Genomic DNA, 5,659 nt, shown 5'->3' with positions numbered 1-5,659 from the left:
TACAAACCAGGGCCTCCCCCGCCTCCTCACCACACCCTGGAGCATCCAGTTACTACACGGCACTGGCAATACCCCCTTTTAAAAAATCCCTCAAAAGAGACAGCAGCCTGTGCAATTAGAATCTTCTCCATCTCACCCTCCCCGTCATTTTCTGGAAGCGCCCGGTGCTAAATGGGAGCCAAGCGATTGTGAATCACACAGGCTCTTTTGAAGGGACGTCTTTCTTTTCAGTCCTCATTGACTGTCTTCCCCTTGTTAGGCCCTCTGGTGTTCTCCACGGGCTGCAGGGTCACTCAAAGCTCCTGCCATTGGAGCTTTCGCTTTTCTTTACATCGACTTCTCTGTGGGTTTATTTCTAATAACTTCATGATCCAACAGGCAGTCCTGTCTGTTCACAGTGGTTCCCAAATCCCAGGGAGGATCGCTATCAATACAGATTACAAGGCCCAGCCTCCAAGCCAATCAGTGGCACAGGAATTTATGTTTTTGGTCTGCTCCCCAGGTGGCTCTGGTAAGCCAGCCTAGCTCCAGGCATAGGGTTGGGATGGCATTTGGAAACCACAGGAAAACCATCTGTGAATGAGTATGCTGCACTCTTCCTCAGCAGCCCCTGAGAGTTAGGACCCAGCCTGGCTGAGGCTGCAGGACTCACCCAGCCTGTTCTCTCGTTAAGGGCTGACAGACAACATCTGAGGGCTTCCGCTCTGTCATCCTTCAGCCCACATAACATGGGGAGTGTCAGTGACTTTCCTGATTACCCAGGGATGCACAGGCTGGCTCTGAGGTACAAGAGGGGGTGAACTGATTAATTCCCTCTTGAAAAGCTTAATTGTGCATCGTTTTCTAATTTGTCATTTGCAAACGAAGCACAGGCTGCCAGGTGAGCTCAGCTGCACCCAATTAAAGGTCAGACCCCCCCCCCATCATTCCCTGAGTGACTCACAGTTACACCCCACCCCCACGCTGATGATGAGTGGGTGTCCTCCATCTCAGTGGCTCCCAAAATCCAGGTTGCAAATTAATCACCTTGGAGCTTATTAAAATTCAAATTCCTGGGCTCCTTCCCGGGTTCCTGTTTCAGTAGGTCCAGGGTGGGGTCCAGGAACCACTGCGTTTAACAAGCTCCCCAGGTGAGTTCACTTATGCAGCTAGTTCTGCTTAAGCCAAAATGTCTTTCATGAAGTCTGGTCTCCTTAAGGGTATTATATTCCCTGAAGGAATTCCTCTGGAGTAACAATGAATCAGCTTTTTCCTTAGCTCCTTTTACAAATAAATACTGAGTTTCAGACGTCAAGCCATGCAATTCAGCGGAGGAAAGTGACTAATAGCGGGGGCCATCTGGCCAGCCACACTTCCACTGGGAACACTGGGATATGGTGAGTGACGGGGGAACATCCCAAGCAGGTGGGCTGCTCCCTCAAAGGGAAGGAGGGCACGGATGAGGGCAGAAAAGGCCTTGCTGAAACAGCTGGATGGAATGTTCCCCTACCAGGGTTAATTTGTGCAGTTTCTTTTTGTGAGGGTAATCACCAAATTAAATGTTTTAATTACTGAAATTACTTATGCATTTCTTTTGAGAAAAAGAGCATATCAGAACACAGCATCTACTCCCCAGAGGGGCAAATGCTTTGCTTCCAGGGAAGGGGGTGTCTGGAGGAGTCCATTTTAATTTCATTATAAAACCGGCTTGAGAAATAAAGGTCTGGGATTGACACGTATTCCCAGCCAGCTGTGACTTAATGAGCACAATTCAAAGCTTGGAACCTGCTAGCCACATCCATATTAATATGTCTGTGGGAAAAAAACAACAGGGAAAGTGACAAACTGCTATCCCTAGTATTTGAGATGAATTTTAAATGACTGTTAAAATGGCTAACACGGGCAAGCATCACTTCAAGGCAGCCCAGCTGTCTGGCCTCCCCTCCTGTCAATAACACCCCTGGTAGGAAGAAGCTGTTTCACACAGATCAGCAAGTCCCGAGTCCCAGGGCCAGGTCAGCAGGTTTGGCAGAAGAGATGCAGCTGTGTTCTGAACCTGATCCATCCCCCAAAACCCCAGAACCTGGAAGGGCCTCTCCCCTCCTTTTATCTTGAATTGTTTGTTGCATAACCATCAGAGTCATTATGATGGTAATAGTCTTTGTGATTCTGATTTTCCCAGGCAGAGGCACATGAAAGTAAGAAAAATGTCTTGTTCGAACATTTTGAGATGCTAAAAATAAAAGGTGCTGGGTAAGCCTGTGGTGTTAATAAGTACAAGGCGAGAGGGTGGGTGTGGGTGGCAAAGACAAAGGAAATGCAGAAACCAAGGGCTGTGTGTTTTGACATTCAAGGAGAACAGCCACCTGGTACCACTGGGAAGAGGCCCCTGGGTGGATGAGCTAGTGCTGTAGTACCTGTGGGTGGGGGGAAGGCGCCTCCTGGGTTCTGGAGAGCAGCGCATGCACACGCTCAAGGTGAAGGTCTTGGCATTTCCCTAAGATTGCACTCTGTGTCTGTTGCTGTTGTGTGTTGCCGGGAGGCAGTCCTGACTCAGAGCCTGGACTCTCAAATCACACAGATCCTGCCTCCTCCACTTCATTCAAAAGAGTTTCAACTGGGCCATGGGCCTTGATTTTTTTCATCTGGAAATGGGGTTAAAATACCAATTTCATTGGGCATTTTCTGAGAATTAAATGAAAAGATTTAAGTACATACTTTATCTCAGGGTCTAGCACAGAGTAAGTCCTCAGTGGTTTTTGTTACCATTTCTGACACATAGCTCAGTAGCATGGAGTTTCCAGGTTATTCTCCAATTAAAAACATCTTTCCGTACATATTGGACACTCATCCTCTGAGACTAATTGAGCAAGCAAATCAAAGGAGGAGATCATTTTGCTTTGAGCTGCACAAACCCTCTCATTCATTTTCTCTTAAACTGGTATTTTTCAGACTATGTCCCCTGCAATCTGAGAATTCTGTAAGCATTTGCTTTCAATTTACATTTCTTTTTTATATTTTACCAGCTTTAAATGGCAAACCTTTATCAAGTTAGGTTGTAATTTTTTCTTTTCTTTTTTTTTTTTTTTTTTTTTTGAGACGGAGTCTTGCTCTGTTGCCCAGGCTGGAGTGCAGTGGCATGATCTTGGCTCACTGCAGGCTCCGCCTCCTGGGTTCACACCATTCTCCTGCCTCAGCCTCCCAAGTAGATGGGACTACAGGCACCTGCCACCATGCCCGGCTAATTTTTTTATTTTTAGTAGAGACGGGGTTTTACCAGGTTAGCCAGGATGGTCTCGATCTCCTGACCTCGTGATCTGCCCGCCTCGGCCTCCCAAAGTGCTAGGATTATAGGCGTGAGCCACTGTGCCCAGCCAATTTTTTCTAATTTGGTCTTGGGGTCTCTCTCTTGAGAGTGGCCATAAGCCAAGCTAGCCACTCTGTAGGAGAGCACTGGGGTATGAGTTGGGGGTGGGGGTGTGTGGGTGGGTGACGGTGAAGTTAGGTTCAGGTGTGTGCATCAGGTAGGCCACAATGGGGAAATGAAACCAAAATTCATGATATGTATTACTTACAGGTCCCAGAAGAGCTGGGGGTCCCAGTGGGTGGCCAACAGGAAGTCTGTAGGTGGCGGGGAGCACAGCCATCAGGTGGAGCAAGGGCTTTGAGACTATGTCTTTTTTGAGTGTTTGTTGAAACCAAAAAAACACACAGCTCTGTCGCCCAGGCTGAAGTGCAGTGGTGCAATCATGGCTCACTGCAGCCTCAACCTCCCAACCTCAAGTGATCCTCCTACCTCATCCTCCTGAGTGGCTGGGACTATGGGTGCATGCCACCACACCCATGACTCTGGCATTGACCATTAGGTTTATTATGGCCAGCAGTTCTGGGCTGTGTTGAGTTTTGTGTCAATGGGATAGAACAATGGGGCTAGAGCACAAACAATCACACTGGAAGGGGAAGATGTAACTAGGCCAAAGGTCATGGAGTATGACTAGGTTTCAAATAACTTATGTCAGGCCTAAAAACAGATGCCTCGGCAGGAACTATATTAAGCAAATTTATGATGTTATTTGCATGAATAGCTCTTTTAATCTTCACAATTATCCTATAAAGTGAGTGCTATTGTTATCCTCCTTTTACTGATGAGAAAACTAAGGCATAGAGAATTAAGCAGTGTTTCCAAGGCCATGAAGCTAGTAAATGGCAGAGCTGAGGTTCAAATCCAAGGAATCTGACTCCAGAGCCTTTCTTGGTCACTATTTCACATGCTGTCTCTAAAAACTGTAACAAACACATGCAAACACAAACATGCACATTCAGATATTCCATATCAGATTGTGACTTGGTGGAGACCACCACATCATGGACTAGTGCCACCAGACTAACCTTTTTAGAGAAAAAAACCTCATTCATCCATTCATTCAATGAACAAATGTTTATTGAGTATGTACTATATGTTTCCAAGACTTTCCTGTAACTATATGGATAAGAAAGATTATAGCTCTACCTTCATTTCTTTTTTGTTTTGTTTTGAGATGGAGTTTCACTCTTGTTGTCCAGGCTGGAGTGCAATGGCACAATCTCGGCTCACTGCCAATGGTACACATCTCTTCTTAACCTGATATTCAGAAATACTCATTCAGTCAATGGTACACATCTCTTCTTAACCTGATATTCAGAAATATCGCACTAATAACTTGAAATTGGCCATAGTGGAAGTATTTACACCATGATAATTGGCAAATCCTACAAACCAGGTCATTTGTTGCTCACTGCAACCTCCGCCTCGTGGGTTCAAGTGATTCTCCTGCCTCAGCCTCCCAAGTAGGTGGGATTATAGGTGAGCACCACCATGCCCAGCTAATTTTATATTTTTAGTAGAGACAGAGTTTCACCATGTTGGTCAGGTTGGTCTCGAACTCATGACCTCAAGTAATCCACTCGCCTCAGCCTCCCAAAGTGCTGGGATTACAGGCATAAGCCACTGTGCCTGGCCTCTACCCTCATTTCTTAAAAATACTCAGATCTGGTTCTTGCTTTGGCAGCAAACATCCTAAAGTTGGAATGATACACAATTATCATGGCTGCTGCCCAAGGATGATATGAAAATTCATGAAATGTTCCATATAAAAAAGAAACGGAAAAAAAATTCAGGCTGTACTTATCCATTCACTTAAAATCAAGCCCAGCATAATAGTGAGCTGTGCAATAACTGGCAAGTGAGGGCACCGGGTGGTAAACAGAACATATTAATCATTTGAATGTTTATTATGATTTGGATGCTACTCAGTGGACTTGTATTCGTGACAAGACATGTTGGCAGCAGATTCAGTTTTTAAACAAAAATCTGCTTTTTCAAGCATTTAGATTAGTTTAGTTGAAGGATATCCTCAGAGTACCAGCATGTTGTTAAAGGCCGTGACCATTTGCAATCACACATAGGTGGGAATCAGGATTTTATTGATTCCATGTAACAGAACCATCAGACAGGAGGAAACACTTGATGCTGAGGCCCAACTAAACCTAATTTAAGTTTTTTATTTTTAGACCAGGCTCCGTGTCTCATGCCTGGACTCCCAGTACTTTGGGAGGCGGAGGCAGGAGGATTGCTTGAGTCCAGGAATTTCTACAAAAAATTTAAAAAATTAACCAAGCATGGCAGTGTGTGCCTGTAGTC

At 45.4% G+C, this 5,659-nt stretch overlaps 1 pseudogene; it reads left to right on the top strand.

The window, feature by feature from the left end:
* The first annotated feature begins 5,015 nt into the window (after nt 1-5,015).
* On the top strand, nt 5,016-5,114 carry LOC112204261 (U6 spliceosomal RNA; annotated as a pseudogene).
* Nucleotides 5,115-5,659: the final 545 nt, after the last annotated feature.

Source organism: Pan troglodytes, chromosome 7, assembly GCF_028858775.2.
Source record: "Pan troglodytes isolate AG18354 chromosome 7, NHGRI_mPanTro3-v2.0_pri, whole genome shotgun sequence".
Lineage (NCBI taxonomy): Eukaryota > Metazoa > Chordata > Mammalia > Primates > Hominidae > Pan > Pan troglodytes.
Note: the sequence above shows the minus strand (reverse complement) of the source record. Positions and strands in the feature narration are given on the sequence as shown.